This window comes from Stegodyphus dumicola, chromosome 4 (assembly GCF_044657685.1).
Source record: "Stegodyphus dumicola isolate Sdum_Otavi_A_Nest chromosome 4, ASM4465768v1".
NCBI classification, from domain to species: domain Eukaryota; kingdom Metazoa; phylum Arthropoda; class Arachnida; order Araneae; family Eresidae; genus Stegodyphus; species Stegodyphus dumicola.
Genome location: NC_140771.1, coordinates 119127240 through 119145508, shown reverse-complemented (window position 1 = coordinate 119145508; position 18269 = coordinate 119127240). Strand labels below are relative to the sequence as shown.

At 29.8% G+C, this 18269-nt stretch overlaps 1 protein-coding gene across 6 annotated transcripts in view; it reads left to right on the top strand.

Annotated features, from left to right (window-relative positions):
• The window catches only part of LOC118206095 (SAP30-binding protein), a 79500-nt gene that overhangs the window by 21883 nt on the left and 39348 nt on the right, over positions 1 to 18269 (top strand). For 2 of the 6 annotated variants that reach the window (XM_085815384.1, XM_085815385.1), the window contains exon 2: positions 16964 to 17122. The exons of the other annotated variants lie outside the window; for them this stretch is intronic. The gene's annotated coding sequence lies outside the window, so the exon portion shown is untranslated. The remainder of the gene's footprint in view (positions 1 to 16963; positions 17123 to 18269) is intronic. 6 annotated transcript variants of the gene reach the window in all.

Below are 18269 nucleotides of genomic sequence, written 5' to 3'. Positions count from 1 at the left end.
AGTTTATTTGTGGTCTAATGGTTTAAGCATAACTTAAGTATAGTTCTCACCTAGCTAATTTTATCTAATTTTAGCTAATAATTTTGGTATTTTGAATATCAGAGAATATTCTTCTCAATAGATAATGCTATCAGCAATGCTTTGCTCAATTCACCCTCACAGGCAATCATTACTCAGTTTTTAAGACAACTCTTTTCTCAGTAGATTTCTCTAATATTCTAGTCATTGGAATTGATCTTTATCTGTTCAGACGATAGATTCTCTTTCTTTAACATTATGCAAACAAGAACCTTTTCCAATACATGTGGAATGTTTTAAAACAGTGTTAATGCATTTTAGTTTCATGCTTTTCATAGATTTATCAGAAATATGGTGTGGACTAGGGTTCTCTTAACCATTTTCGAAATAATGAATGATTTCTTTCGGCTAAAAAATATGAAGTAAGAATTAAAAATTAGATTTTCTGTTTATTGTGTAGATCTCATTATATTAATTTCTTCCCTATTTTTCCCCCCTCTGCAGAACATCAGGGCTGTAATTTAGAATATGACAAAAGCATAAACAATTTCCTTACCATCTAAAACATCCTTAATATTAACAGTGTCATGTTTTTTAATTTCTGTAGAACTTTCATATTTTAGACTTTGTGAACAATTTCAAACATTGTTTTTTGTTTAAGAATAAATAGGTAATTTTAGAGTAAATGGACTTTTCTTGGTAATCTTACAAATTTCCTAAATTTCTTGACATTTTATACCATTTTTACATGCTGAACAGGTTTGCAAGCAACAAAAACCTGTTCTTTCAATTATACGAGTGAGAAAGAGGACAAAATACTGTTGTTAAATTTTCTCCCATGGGGGGGGGGGTTATTTTTAATATGTTTTATAATTGCTTGGTAATTGATCTGTAAAAACTGCTCTGCCATGGCTAGTTATTTTGGAAAAATCTGCTTTTTTCAAGTGCATTCCACCTCTCAATTTGCCTGTTTGAAATTGTACTTATTTTTAACTTGGGCTTAATTTAGAAGCAATGCAGAAATAATGGTTTTATCTGCTAACTGTGTGACAGAATTATTTAAAAATTAGTATTGGATTTATTAAAGATGCAAATTTGATGACTATCAGTCTCAACAAAAATTCTAGTTAAAAAAGAGTAACAGTCTTTCTGAATCCAACACTCATTTCTTTTGTTTGAATTATTACTTTCATTGTAGCTCTATTTTATACTGTAGAGACTGAAATCACCAAATAAATAGTTTTATTCACATTTGAGTTGATATTGAAGCAGAGATTAGAATTTCAAAAGAACTGTAGAATGGTGTAATTTTCAGTATAATAGGGTTTCAAGCCTAAATATATTTATACTTTAACAACTATTACAACCATTAATGATGTCAAAAATAGAGGAAACATTTTGCTTAATTTCTGCAAGAATGCCACTTATGTTTTTCTTTGATTTAGGTAATATTTTTTAATTTATATCCTAGATAAGAAAAAAAATTCAGATGCCTAGTTTACTTTAACAATGATAATAACGTACAACCATTAGTATCTATTCCTTTGAAGAATATTCAAATATTATTTATCCTCAGAATGGCATTTATTCATGACTATCCTTTCCCATATTGGTAAGCTGTGGTATATTTAGTTTTTTCTAGTGTTATGTTGGAAATAGAAAATGTCATCAAGAGTTTGTGAAAGTTCCCAAATAATTGGATAGTATATATGGTTCTTCACTAAGGCTAATGATTAAAAAAGAAGAAAAGTCAAAGGCATGAGTAAGGTAACATTTGAAGCAATATTTTTTATTAAACAGGATGAAAAATCAATAGAAAATATCTAGTGTAATGAAAGTATTAAAATTTACTTAGTTACATGTTATTAAAGTGTATCACTAAGTAAAGGAAATAAAGCTTGAAAGCTGTATGAATACAGCTTGAAATAATGAAAGTAATTGATTAAATTTTTTGGTGAATCAAATGTTTGTTAATTATCGTATTTTGTTATCAAGGTGATTAGTTTGTAATGGAAAAGTTTAGAAGCTGTAAATTTGAAAGGAAATGTGATCATGGAATATTTTCTGAGGAAGGCTATCTTGTATTTACTCTTTGTAGGTTCATGAAAACACTGAGGAACCTAACTTCTGAGAACTGAAACTATAATGCATCTTTTTAGCATTCAATTGCTTTGTGTACTCTACTTTGTCCCATTTAAAAGAGCATTGTATCATTGGTTAGGGAGACTTAAAAGAAATTGAAAATTTTATGATCTACTTTCTTTTAATAAAAAATAATGTGTATAATTTTTTGTTATTTTTCAGCCTTCATTATCTTTGTTGTTTAGTTTTATATCCGTAGAATCAAAATGTAGTCTGTGAGTTATGTGCTGTATTTTTGCTTTGCTGGAGTTATGATGAAATTCTTTGTACTTGGTGAATTAGGTTTTTCACATAATTTTGCATCAGTGCATTCTCACTGGAATGTGTGTTTTCACATAACTTTGCATCAATGCAGTCTCACTAGCATGTGCAGTTAAAGTTTCATTTCAGTCTATCCAATTATTATTATTCCTTTCCCCCCAGGTTTTATTTGTGCATTTCAAGTAGATTTTCATATTCTTACATTTCATATTTGGAATATTTGTGAAGACATCACATAAATTTTAAATAGTATTTATCATATAAAGGCAAAAGTTGTATGCCAGTTTAAATATTAGTAATAGGGAGAACTAATTCAGGAATTAAAATTTTAATTTGGTGTTAATATCAATGAGAAATATACAGTGCAATTTGGAAGACAAAGCGGTAATCTTCAGCAAAAGATTACTTTGCAAGTATTTTTTATTATAATAAGCATGTTTCAATATGAGTGAACCAGCGTAGCATGCTTTGGAAAAGGAGAGTTAGTTGTTTGTTTCTCGAAGTGCACTGAGCTTTTTTAAATGAAATAAATAGTGAAGCTTGTATTTGCTTTTACTGTTGATACAATTTCTTTTTTCTTTTTTAATATGTTACTTTTTTAATACACTTGCAAGCTAATTTGTCTAATTCTTCTAAAAAAGTTACTGTAGGTACAATTCCTTTTTCTTTTTCGTTTCTTCTTTTTTTTTTTTTTTTTTTGTCTTTCTTTCTTTTACGTATGTATATGTATAAATGATTGAAATGATGGTTTGAATTGATATATGTGTTTGAAGCAGTAAACAAAACCTTAGCAAAAATTTAGAAGCATTTTAATCTAATATTCTGTTTGCATAAATTTAAAATAAAACCTTTAAAAAAACATACAAGTTAAGAACGTCTTTGTTTAGTACATAAAATTATAAAACTTATTTTAAAGGATTTTTGATGCTAAATTATGAGTTGCAATAAATCAGAAACCAAATAAATTGTTATAAGCATATTTTATGATACTTTTATTAATTATCAGCCATGTGTATTCTGAAAGTGTGATTTTTTTAATGTTATATGTAACTATGCCATTTTGTTTTATTTGGATAAACTAAAATTAGCACATTAAAGAGGGAAAAAAGAATTATTGTTTTTCCACAAAATTTAATGTTTTCATTTAAGGCTTCAATTTATTTGCTGAATAATTTTGATTTAAAATTGTTTAATCATACAGTGTTGTTATTTTATAAAGAATTAAATGATCATAGAAAGCGCATATTTTTAATAAACACTAAAACACTTTCACACTTGTTAATGTATCATGAATTTTATTAAGAGATTCATAAAAAATGCTAATAAAAATTTACAATGTGCTTATGTAATATACCAGTGCTTGTTTCATAATGTGTGATCAGATGTAGTTTCCATTATGAATTAGTAATTTCTTGGACCAAATTTGAGTTACTTCTTGGATTTAATACATGAGATCTGTAATAAATGTAAGATTATTAATGTTGTCATTATTTTATACAGAGTGATGTTTCCTAAATCTTTTAACACTGTGACTCATCTGCATAAGTTGCAACCCATATATATATTATTACTCTGAAACAAAAAGAGGGAAAGAAGAAAATAATATAATAATGAAATAATTATAAATAAATTGCATATAATTATTAAAAAATTAATAATTAAATTCATATTAGTTTAGAAATGTACAAAGTTTATTTGTAACGTAGTGGGACTTTCCCTGCAACTCCCTCTGAGTGTAACAAGAGTCAAATGCTCCCGGGGGGGGGAGATCACTTTATACATGCCTGAACCAGCAGAGCAAACCTGAGCACTATCGGACCCATAGTTTCACCAGTAATAGTTAAATAAGCTTGCATTTCAGCTTGCTTGCTGTTAAAACTGAATAGCGTATGAATTTAAAATTTGTGAAATTGAACAAAACACCATTGGAGTGTTTTGTTCAGTTTTATGTGAAGTAGTTTCAATACAGTAAAGCATGTGAAGCAGCTCACATGAAACACTCTCTGTGAAAAAAATTTGGGTTGAAAAAAAATTGCAACACTAGAGCATCTCCATATTCCCTTGATTTAGCAGCCTGTGAGTTTTTTTTCCCACTTCTTCTCAAAACTAAAATCAGTGCTAAGAGGAACCCATTTGAGTCATTGGAGTCTATTAAGGTAAAAATGTTGCAGTGATTAAACCATTTATCCGAAGATGAACTGCAGCACCTCTTCGACCAGTAGGAAATAAGAATGGGTCAATTTGTGAGTGCCAGTGGAGAATACAATGAAAAAACAGGTACAGGGTGAAGCAAGGCTGGCAACTAACTGTGTATCCAGATAGACGTATTAGGTATTGCTGGGCCTAGCTAACTGCTAAGCTTCTGTCCTGGATAGAATTCTGAGGCACTGTCCAAACTCTGTGATGCAGTTCGAAAGTATCTCTTCTTTTACTACCAACCTCTTGAGAGGATTTCAGGTTGCTGTGTATTTTGAGTGCCCCCTTGCCACATAGACACTATAAACTTACAAACACCCATTGGGATTTGAATCCATCTTAGCAGCAAAGACTAATAATATATTTGCTATAAATTGTAAATGAATGTTCTTTTCTGAGCCAGTGGTGTTATTTTATAGACAGACCTCATGTATGCAATCAATACTGGCTATGGCAACTGCTCATTGTTGTGGCTATTCTGTTACAGTGATTGATAAAAAAAAGTCTTCAGCTGATAAGAATATATTAAATCTATTTTCATTTTAGTAAATATTTATTATAATGTCCTTTTTTAAGATGTAATGTCCTTTTTGTAATGTATATAAGCTATGGACTTTTAGAATTTATAAAACTAAATTACTGGTGTCGGCTTATATACAGATCTACTAATCTTGCAAAAAATATAGGTACTTTTCCATTATCCAGGTGCTAGTGATAAATCACTAAATGTATACTCTTTTTTATTTCTTTAGATGACATTTCTTAAATTTTTGAAAAAATTTGATTTTAAATGAAATGAGTTATTCATTTTATGATAGTGAGTTGTTTTATATTAAATATTGTTTATATTGCTGGTTTGTTGCAGCATCATCGAAATGAAAAAGCTGATGTTCTCATAATTTGTTCCCAGCAAATGGAAAATTACAAAAACATACACCAGAAATAAAATAGAGTACTGTAAATTATTAGCATATAGAAATTAGGTACTATGGAAAAGGAAAGTTACTTATTATTTTAACTAATTAACTTTTAACTTATATTTTTGAATTATGTATGAAGAAATCCTGAGCAGCCGTACTGTTGTTACAAATTTCAGCAGATATGATCATCTGTAGCTTAAAATTTTTCAGATAAGAATTTCTCTTTCTGCTCATTTTCTTGTCAAAAAATAAAATGGCGCAGAAAATAAGACTAGGACAGATCAATGACAAGATGTCAAATTAAAAAAAAAAAGAGCTAGCTTCAGATAGGGTTACCAGAGTTAAAATTATCATTGTTGTCATCTGGCGTTTTATTTAACAGTGATTTGACTGGAAAACATTGCACCCATTTTACCTGCTTTGTAACATTTTTGCCTTCACGGCTGCATGTTTGAATGTTACTAGAATTTCTTTTTTCCCCCCTTTTGCCATATATATGGGTTTTGAGTTTTTGGTCAAGTTTTGAATAAAACATACTCTCGACTAATATTCAGAAATATATGGTACTTCAAATATTTTCATGACCCACCTTTTCGGGATCATTGGTATAGAAATAATTTGGGTTGAAGTATTATAGAGAAGGGAAAAGGAATTCTGTGTGAGAATATTTTCATGTTATTTAGGGTTATTTGGATAATGGCCAGGGGCATAGCTAGATGAGAGCAAGGGGAAACATCTGTCTCGGTGTGCAGCATCCAGGAGGTGCCAAACTGATGTTACAAATTTTTAAGATGAAATGTTTTTCATTCTGGCAAACACAAGAGGCACGAGATCTTCTGTTGCCCCGCGCACTGAAAACCCTAGCTACAGATCTAATTATATCAAAGCTCATGAGGGCTATCTGCCTAAGAAAAGGGATCTGTCTATGGAATACTTTTGAACTATCTCGCATTTATGTTACATTCGGGGGAAAACTATGAAAACTCTCATGCAGCCAGTCTGTTAATTGAGATTAAATCTTGAGTCGAATTGCCATTGTTCAACAATCCTACTGCTTGTTAGCTGATGGACCATAAGAAGGATAGAGAATTAAGAAACAGAACAGAAAAAAATCAGTATTTCCGATATGACTTATATCATACTTTAAATTTGATTTACAAAAGTATTCTAATTCTTTCCATATGGAGGTTTTGCAAGAAGTTTAAGATGTTATAGGTTAATCCCTTTGTTTCCACTAATGTGTGGATATTGACCATGAGTAGATTTTAATACATTTAAAATTTCCATTCACATTATGCACTTGCTAACAAACTTCGTATTTAAAACTCATCATTTGAATTTGTGTAAAATCCGTACTAATATGAAGTTCTGTTATTCCTGTAACAGATGGGGGAAACCACAAAAATTGCTGTATAACTAATCTGTTTGCCAGGATTTTAAACTAGGTTAAACAAACAGTGTCCAGGAGTTTTACAGTTGAGCTGCTAGTGGGCTCTCATATCATATGCAGAGCATTTTAGATGAATGTTTTTGGGAATTATAGTTGATTTATATGTGGTGATTAGTTTTTAGTGCCTTTTTTAAGTATAATTGTGCATTGTGTAAATACTTTGCTGTATTTTGATGCATGTTCATGCCTGTTTATATAAGATGCTTCACTTAAAAGAAACTGTTCCTAAGTGCAGTTTTCAATTTTTTTCCTTTCATGTAATTTTAGGAAAAAAAAGATTTAATATTTGAGAATTATAGTTTTTTTTAAGTAATTAACTTTAATTGATGAAACTTTAAATACTGATGAATTTTGAGATTCATTTTCAAATTTTAACAATACGTTTAATTTTTCTGTGTGTTTTACTTAAATAATATGTTAGTTATTTCTATACGGCTATGTTAAATAGAGTGATAATTAAGAGTTTTTCTTAATTACTTCTATTTTTCAAGTTGCATTGTGCTGTTTCTAATTTTAGATGGTCAGCTTGAAAAAAAAAATGTAACTTATTAATAGCTTTTAAGACTTGGTTATCAGTTGTAATATTGCTTTCTGAATTTTATCTTTAGTTAGAGTCTCACTCAGTATTTCTGCATACTTTTTTTTTTTATAGTTTTATGTATCATTTAATTAGTAATACATCAAATTGTATTTAGCAAGATGTTATAATTTTTTATGCTTTAATTTTGTGTTAAAAAGGAATAAAATTATTTAAATAAACATGTTTCAATCAGAAAGTAGATCAGATTTAATAAATTAAGTTTGCCTTTTATTTAACTTACTTGCTTGAATCCAAAATCAAGCATGAACTAATTAAGAAAACATATTTATTTAAGTTTTCATAAATGATGCAATAAGCTTCATTCATAATCAAAGCAATTTTATGTGTGCATTGTTCAAGATAAATCATGCAGAATAACCACATGAACACGAGCTGAATATACATTCAGTTAGCTAGGATGACCTTTGATGCATGTTTATGTAAAATACATATGTAAATGAAGCCTAAATTAATTACTGTGAAGTTAAACTGGCCTGTAACTGTTGAAATTGGCTACATAAAATTTTATAAAGCTAAATGGTATTTGTGTATGTTCATCAAGTTTATTAATGTTACTAAATAAAATCAGCAGCTAAAAATATAAAGTGATACATTTTGCCATTAAAAAAGTGTTTACAATATTATACTTCTGAGAGTAAAAGTATGTTTGTTAATGTGTACTCTATATTCACAAAAGACCATTCCCAGCTTATATTTTTGTAGCCGTTGGTTGTAGACATATATACTTCTAGTTACAAAGTGCTGTAATTGATGCAAAGATTTCTGTTTTCAAATTTTTTAATACTTTCTCCCAGATTCTGTACTTATATTTATGAAAATTTTTGTGCTCATTATAAAAAATGAAACACAAAATGTTTGACTCTTCCAAAATATTTGGTGTGAAAATCGCAATCATATTTAAGGGTCATATACAAATTGAAAAGCAAAATGTTTGCATATGTATATGATGTAATAGTTTTTGTGGAAGATAAAAACTAATTCATTCTCTAGGCATGGCCGAGAAGATTGTTGCTTAGATGATGACTGGTGCGAAAATCAATTAAATGGCCTGATGGTTAAAACATCATTTTATTTAGCACAGGAATAATTATTCAGAAATACATTTCTGCTTAAAACTGGTACAATACTACGTGTACTATGTGTGCTAACCGGGCTCATAACTTTTGTATTCAAAGTTTACATTTTAAACAATAGAGAAAGAAAGTTAGGCGAGAAACATGGTTTCTCCAAGCAGCAGCAGGCGAGAAACAGTAATGCATGCTACTCACTGTGGTCATATTTATAGTAGAAAGTCTTTGTGTTAATTCTGAGCAGTGATTGGGCAAAAGTTTATAGCAGTGTGGACATTGCAGGGAAAGAGTGATGTAACATGCTGCAGAGTGACACAAAATGGTGCAAAGCATATCTTTAAAGCAGGGATGTGTTTAATTAAAGTTTATGAATCTAATAGTCTTTTGCCAGTTGATTCCAATTAAGTTTAATAATTTTGTATCATATTTTATATGTACATAGCTAAAAATAAACTATCAGTTTAGAAAAAGGTTTCTGTTGCTAAGAAGTTAAGTGATGAGCATTTCTGTGAAAATTATTCTGAAAAGCAGTGATTAGTGTAATTTTTTTCAAAATGGATATCTTATTCCCATAATCTTACAGAAATCATATTCAAGAAAACACTGGCTGGCTTCTGTATTGGTACATAGCAAACTTGTAATAAATATTAGTATTTGTATTAATAAAAGATGAAAATTACTTTTGTGCAATTTTTTGAACAGTTACCAGAGTTGGCTTCTGAAGTAATAAAACTTCGTCAGAATATTAATATATTTTTAGACTTTGAAAACTTATATATTAGTTGTGTGAGAATTCTTTTGGCTACCAAATATATTAAAATTATAATTTAAAAACCTTAATAAATTCAGTCGTGGTGGTGGTGGGAAACACACACACACACACATTGAATGTCATTTAATGAGGGTGGGGAATCAACCTTCAATTTTAAAAATTTGTTTACTAACCACCCCCTTAGTGCAAATTGAATATGACAGTAGCTATTGTGGATTTTGAAATAAAATATTTTGATCAATTTTTGTCATATGAGAGTCAAACTTTTTGTATTTAATTTTTATAACAATTTATAATTTTGTATTTTATTTTTATAAACAAATTTTTATACAAAATTTTAACAAATATAAGTATAGAGATTGGAGGCATGAATAAGAAGTTAGGTTTTGTAATTTTCACAAAATTGATTTTTCTAAATTTAATATTTGCATCATTTAAGACTTTTTGGAAAGTATGTCTACAAAGGTTGCAAAAATAAAGGTTAGTGAGGACTTTTAAGGATATGGATAGGTGTATAGTGTGGACATGGTGTATAATATTATGTATATTAAAGCATTTAAATCGAATTTAATTACTAACCACCTCCTTAATGCAAAATGAATATGACATCAGAAATCACAGATTTTAAAATTAAAAATTTCCATAAATTTTTGTCATGTAGGAGTCTATGGACATGTGATAGTGAAATTAAAATTTTCATTCTTGAATTTTTTTAAAAAACTCAAATTTGTGTGCATTTTATGTCTGTAAATGTTACTTAATTTTTAAATTAATGTTGCATACGGTATAACGTTTGAGTATGAATATTATGAGAACTTTTTCTAATGTGCTTCTCTGCCAGATATTTTTATCCTTCTTGTGAACTTTTTCAGATTGTTCAGATTTATTGAATGTAAATTGTGTTAAATATAGATAAATGTTATTGCCAACTCTCCCGATTTAGGCGGGAGACTCCCGATTTTCGACCGATCTCCCGCCAACCCGATTTACAATATATTTCTCCCGACTTTTTCTTATTCTTAAAATTTCTCACGATTTTTATGGAGCTTGGCTTAATACTTTGTTATATGAACAAAAGTGATTTTGGACGTCTGAAAGCAATTGAATTTTCTCTAGATTATATCTAAAACAAAACCTTATGAATCAGATAACTTATGCTTTGTGAGTGAGAGCATTATACGTATCCCAGAAACGTCGTTCTCCAGTTCTCCAATGGGCATCGAACTCCACTGCGTGTCAGCTGTTCCGATAGTGAAATTGCTAAGAAATACTCAAGTGCAAGAACCAAAACAGGTGCAATTGTTAAAGTGTGTGTGTAATTATGGCAAAGCCTCGAGGGCTATCTGCCTAAGGTGAGGGATGCCTTCGTGGAGGACTTTCTAAGGGGAACTGGCTCGTATACACGTTACACATGGGGAAAATCACGAAAACGCCCATGCAGCCAGCCCGTTCGCGGGATTCGAACCTCGGACCGAACTACCAGTGTTCAGCGACTTTACCGCTCGGCCGCTGGTGGGCGCAATTGTTAAAGAAATGACTTTGAAAAATAAATCTTCAGTTATTGATTGCACAAAAACAGCTCCGTTCTGCCTCTCTACAGATAGAAGCAATAATACCGATTAAAAACTGTATCCAATTGTTGTTTCTTTTTTTAATCCAGATTCTTAAGAAATTGAGTGCAGTTTACTTTCTGTCCCCATTTTAGAAGGACATTTGACAGGCTTTAATATACCACAGCTAATTATTAAACTTTAAAAAAAAATGCAGGCCCTCTGGATAATTGCTTAGCACTTGGTGCCGATAATTCACCAGTATTGGTAGGCCTGAAGACTGGTGTTGCAGGCAACTTAAGAAAGGAAAATTCAGATTTGCAGATTATGAGGTGCACCTGTCACCTCTTAAATTTAGCAGCTGAAAAAGGGGCAGCTTCTTTACCAATAAATGTGGATGAACACATTGTTGATATTTATTATTATCTTGAAAGGAGTTCTAAAAGGAAGGAAAAATTGAAACAGTTCCAACAGCTGCATAACAGCAGTTTACAATTAGAAAACTTGAATGAAGTTATAAAATCAGCTAGGATTGACACCCAGTGGAGTTTAATTGGAAAACTGAAAGGTGCTGATGGAATTTTAAAATATAGCCAACTGTCTAGAATTGTGTTGGCCATCTTGACAGTTTCCCATAGTAGTGCAGAGTGTGAGAGGATTTTCAATGTTGTTGCGTAAACGAGGACTAAATTTAGATCTAATATTAGTGATGACACATTAGAAAAACTTTTCTTAGCAAAAGCAGGCCTACGTGTCAATCGCAGTGAACAAAATTAGGAAGTTTCTTTGTTAAAGAAAAAAATACCTTAAGAAACTTCCTAATTTTCTAAACTAAAATTCCCTCCCCCTTTTTTTTTTTTTTTTCTTCCCCCATAAACGATGCAAGTGATAAAAATGTTTTTTTTATGTGTAAGGTATTTTTGTGTTGCTTGCATTTAAGAATTAGTTACTATTAAAGTTAATTCATTATTAAAAACCATATTTTTATCATTTAAAAAGTCTTTTTAACATTGTGAAAAATCTCCTGATTTTTGAGTGTCATAGGTTGACAAGTATGCTAGTGTTAATAGTATATTCATGTATAATGTAAAAAAAGGCTCATAAAGACATGTATACATCTTATATAACATGGTTATTGCAAAAGTGAAGATAACAGTGAGCTATAGGTGGCTGCCATCAGCTACAGGATTGGAATAACACTTGAAAGAAAGTTTCATATACAAAAAGTGAGTTAAGTGACAGTTATTGAGAATCAAGTGTTAGATTCAGATCATAAATTAGATTGATGGACTACATTGACAATTGAATATTGATGGGTTTAAATCCTGAATAAGATTTTTTTTTCTTGTTAAATAAGAAAATTTAGGACATTTTATGTAGTTTAATTAGTTGTGAATTAGTGAATGTTCAAGAGTAAAATTCAAGTCAGGCTAGATTTTAAGTACCGAATTTAAGATTTAGATTTTAAGTACTGAAAGTATCTTTTAAATGAATATCTATTCTGTGCATAAAATATGTATTTAAGGAAATAGGCACTTTATTTAATTTGTATTATTTTTAATGGCATAAATAACCTAATGCATATTTTGATTGAAACATCTAATGCATGTTTTAGTTCTTAAGTAAATCATTTTGTATATGAAATGCATGCAACATATACAGACTTACATGAAACATTTACATGGTGTTTCTAAATTAACATCGGAGTTTGTGGTATTTATTACGTAAAACTTAAAATTATTTTAATACGTGAAATGAAGGAGCAACTCAAACATTTATGCCTACAAGCTTACAAGTGTTCAATGTGAGCACTTTTCATCACACGGCACACATCAAGTTGATAGCCCAGTTCTTCCCAAATGTTCATTAATATTTCTGGTATAATTGTTGCAACAGCTGCCTCAATCCTCTTTCTTAATTCGGGTAACATTCAATTTAGGGAAGTCTCGATGCAATTATACCATCTCATGAGGATTTTATGAATCTCAGATGCACACATTATGAACGTTCACATGTCCATTGAGGTAAAATGTCGATTCATCATTGAAAACAACATGATCCAGAAAATTGTCGTGTAACAACATTTTGTGCGTAAAGTTGGCACGTAAACCATGGTTTGTAGGCTTTAGAGCCTGTAGTAACTGAAAACAATAAGGACGTAGTTGTAAGGCCTTTATGTAAAACTTTCCGGGCTGTCATCACCGAAACTGCTAATTCATGCCTTCCCAACTGATTTTTTCAGGCTATGGATGAAAGACTGTATCACTTGCTCAATGCTTTCTTCACTAACCCTTGGTCATCCCGTACTCTTCCCTTTGCAGAAGCAGCCAGTATTTTCAAACTGATGATACCATCTACAAATGTTATTATCACTTGGGGGATCACATCTAAATCCAAAATGCACGTTGAAGTGAAATGTGAACTAGTGAACAGTCTTTTTACTAGTCGCTGTTTTTACCACTAGTGCTTCCTAACGTGTGTGCAAACTAACAAACAACTGTTTGACTTACTTTTTCATTTCATGTATTAATTATGATTTTAAGTTTTACGTAATAAATACTACAAAGTGTTAAAACCCTGATATTCATTTAGGAACACAATGTATTTTACATGAAATCTGTTATATGAAGACTTATACCAGAATACCTATGAAGATCACACACCTGTGAAAATAACATCTGCCGTAAAATATACATCTAGTTATGTCGTAAATATTAGTATCATTACTGTACAAGAATAGATAATATGAAAAATAATTAACATTAAAGATAAGTTACTTATTCCCTTGCCATGGAATAAGAATAATTTGCTGTCAAAGTTGCATATCAGCAAATTTTATATATTTATAGTTTGTAATAGCCTTTAAGTGTATCAAATTAAAATATTAAAAGTTTGAGGGCTACATACCCAGGTATGGACTAAATTCCAAGTGAACACCAATGAATCACAGATTTATTTTACTAAAAATTAAAAAAACCCCAAAATCAGTACTATTAATTTTCAGCAGATTTAGAAGAGGAGATGATAAACGTTAACTTTGAAGCTGTTAGAATCATATATGCAGTGGGTAATCAGCAAAAGGAAAATTCTTTGTCAACAAGGAAAATATGCCTGGCATTTGCAAAATATAGAAAATTGAAGAAAAGTCAAAATTTAATATATTTGGGTCAGATAAATGAATTAATGTATGGTAAAAGCTGATTCTTCGAGAAACCCTATATATCGGGTACTGCACTCACGGGGTACAGGCATAATGGTTTTGAGATGTATTACTGCTTTTGGAATAAAAAATTTAATGTTTTTGAAAATGATAAGTATTCATATAAATATGTAAATATTCTTGATGAAGACCTGAAGACATCTGCAAGAATTCTACTATACATTCAATACATTCAAGTTCTATCAAGGTAATGATCCTAAACATAGCCTTAAATAGTTAATTGTGATTATTGTACAAATGCCTTGAAATTACAAAAATTCCTAAATATTTTCCAAACTTAAATCCTATTGAATGCACAAGGAATAATTCGAAGCAAAGAATAAGAAAACGTGATATTTCTTTGAAAGTTGTACTAAAAGGAATTCTTATGTAGAAATGAAGGTATCATTTTAGATAAAGGTTTTCCAACAAACGATTGAATGTCATGTTATTTTCAAGTTTTTACTAAATGTAATTTGTTTAAAGTGCCTGCTGCGTGAATACTTATGTAAGATCATTTTCAGAACTCTTTAAATATTTTTTTTAAACCAAAATTGTTTTGAGTAATTTCTGTTAAAACACACAGGTTTTAAACAGGATCAATAGTACATGTGCAAAAAAAAAAAGGAAAAGTAATTTTTCTAATGTTTATTGGCTGATATTTGTAAATAAAACTAAAAAACACAGGTATCCAAAATCAAATGTAAGCCACTGTACAGTATATTGTCATCTTGTTGCATGTAAAAGGATGATCTTATCAGTCATTGACTATGCATTTTTTAACTTCTCAACCAAAACATATTCATGTTATATGTGCTGTTATATTAGATCAAGATTTCAGTTTTCATCTGAGTAGCACTTTCATGCATGATAATTGCACAAGTGAGGATTTAAAAAAAAATTTCATTAAGTAGCATGTTTTAAAATTGAAACTTGACTTCAAAAATGTTTTTTGACATTGGAAAACAAAGAATGGTGACTTGGGAAATGACTTTTTCTTGTATTTTGGAACTCTAGTAAACCTGAGTGCAATTTATGCTTTAAAATTCTTGTTTGGATTTTGGAATAAGGTTGCTTTGAAGTATAGGTTTTGCATAAATTCTGCTTTAAACTAGTTTCACAATATCTAATATTAATTTATTAATTATAACCAAAATTAAAAGCTAATAAAAAATCAAAGTTTGTAGTTTTTTTGCCATTTATATAAAAATGAAATATTCATGTTGTCTTGGAAAACTCTCCAAAATTTGCTAAAACAATGGGGTAGTTTGCACCATGATATATAAACCATGACCTCTAAGTATGGCTAACACTGGTAAGCCAAAATTGAGTGATAACATAGTAGTCTAAAATGGAAAGCATTTTAAAAGTCTCAGAGTGAGTGGCAGCAAAAGCATTTGGCATCAAAAATGATTAATCACTTTTCATGTCAAATGTTTTTATTTTAAATGTAGTATGAGTTACATGTTCTTTTAAAGTGTGTGAGGAAAATGTTCTGAAAAGTATTATTGTTATATGGTAAAAAGGTACTTTTTATGTAAAGTTGCCTAAAGATGTTGGTAAATAATTCTTATACAATATATGCATGTGTAGATTCATTTACTTGATAATTTTTAATCTTATTTGTAGATTTATTTATTGATGTTTTTCAGTAAGTTGTCTTTGATAAATAAACTTATGACCATAGTTTTTTAGGAGAAGTTGTAAGAAAAGACGAATCTAAGGTCACCCACACAGGCAAACGTGTATATGTAATGATAAATTTAGAAAATTATGGAAAATAATGAGGAAGGTAGAACTAGCAATGATAGCAGTTCTCAATGAAGATACAGTCCTAGAACTTTTATTTAAGCACATATTATAAAATAAGAATAACAGTGAAGCAATCCAGACATTAAAATGAGTGCTCCTTCTATTTAGTAAATATCGATACGGAATGTGTATTTCGGAAAACTATGGTACAGATTCTGAGATCCAGATACATCAGGATTTCGGTGATTCTCAGGATATGGGAATTTTCCAGATTTTAGATCATCAGTTTAAATCTAAGATGAAATGTATAAATTATAAAATTAAAAATATGAAACAGTTGTTTATAAAATAATAAAGTATTTATGATCTTGAAGAATTCAAAATTTACCAAAAAAAGAAAAAAAAAAAAAATCAATTGCCATGTCAAGAATTACAGCTAAATTGTTAATAAAAGGGTTTTCATTCTGAGCAGCCTCTCTATCATTTTCTGCATGATAGACAGTGATATTATTTTCAGGTGATTTATACTGCAGATTTTGCTGTCTGTGAGTTGATTGATGATTGGGACATTGTCATCACAATAAAAAAACTTCTATTATATCATCATTTTTTGCCACGTCTCTACACATTTTCACAAAATCCATTAATTTGGAAATTTTGCTTTTTTATTTACAATACTCCAAAACTGTCAAGTTCATGGCTATCATCATAAAAATTAGATAGTGTCTGTCAGCATTGTATCAAGATTGGCAGCTAAAGATCTGTTCTGCTGAATTTTGTCTTGCATCTATCGCGTACGGAGGAACTTAAATCTGAATTATTAGTTATTTATTATACAGGGTTAGCATAAATGATTCATTCATTTTGAAAAGGTTATATTTTCAAATGTATTTTACATACCTACATGAAAGATATATGAAAAGAACCACAAACTCACCAAGTTTATACACCCTCTACAAATATTCAGTATGTCCCCCTTTGGTGACGTGACACACATCTAGACAATAATTGAGCTCATTCCTTGCATTTCAGATCGTATCATCTATAGCTCCTGCAACAATTAAAGCTGGAGGATTATGCCCGTCAGCTAGATTTTTGTGTCAACATTGGAGATTTTGCCACCAAGATGATATTCAATGATGAAGCAGTGTTCCACTTATCATGGAAACTTGAAATAGTTGAAAAAACTTGGTGAGCTTGTGGTTCTTTTCATATATTTTTCATGCACGTACCCGTAATACTTTTGAAAATATAGCCTTTTCAAAAGGAATGAATCATTTATGCTAACCTTGTACTTACATCTGTTTCTCGCATATTCTAAGACTATCTGACTCCTGAAAACATAAATTCTGACATATACTTATCTGAAAAAGAGATTGGTTATTTTTAATACTACAAGCAGCACTAATGTAATCTTTTGACTTATGAATATTATTCACAAAATCTATTTTTTGAATGTGAAAAGAAAAATTAAAGTTAGAAAAAAAGGCTATCATGCTGTTTAGAAAATGATAAATTAAAGCATATTAATTAATAAATAATTAGAAGAAATGATGAATTAAATAATGAAAATGTTAAATGATTAAATGCAAATGATAAATAATAATAATTAGAAGAAAATAAAGCTGATAATATTAAAAAGAAAATTCTTTTAGACATCTCAGTGGAAATCATTTTGCAAGCTGATGTAAGTTGATAGTCATGTTTTGATGAAAGGAAAAAATAATCTGCTAAGTTATTGTCAGGCTATAAGTTATTTAGAAGGTGTGAAATCAGTGATGAACTTTGGTAGAGTTAGATTAAAACTCCTATATATTTAAAAATAAATTCATTAAAATAAAGAGAACAGTTGATAAATTACAAAAAACATTAATGAATAACAGTTTATACTTGACCAAATTTTCTAGGCTGGTATTAAACAAGAAAGAAAATTTAAAGTCTTTTCTCTCAGCAAAGTTAATGTATATTAAAACCTAAAAGAAATGCATAAGTATAAATGTTTTTTAACATCAGAATTTACATAAAACCATATTAAATGAGTCTTTTTTTTAAAATAATAATTTTACTGTCATCGGGAAGGGGAGATGGTTAGGATCTTCATTTTTTTCTTTCAGTTATTTGCTGCTGCACTTTCAAAATAAAAGTATATAGTGAGCAGTTTTAGAAATGAATTTAAATAATTCTTACCTAACTGGAATCAAAGCATGCCAATGTAAAGTTTAACATTAGATAGAAAAGCAGGCTTAAATTAGCATTTTTTGCTGCTGAGAAAGAAGGACCTATATCTGACTGGACTGCCTTTGAAATTGATAGAGTAATATTGAAAATTCAGATAAGA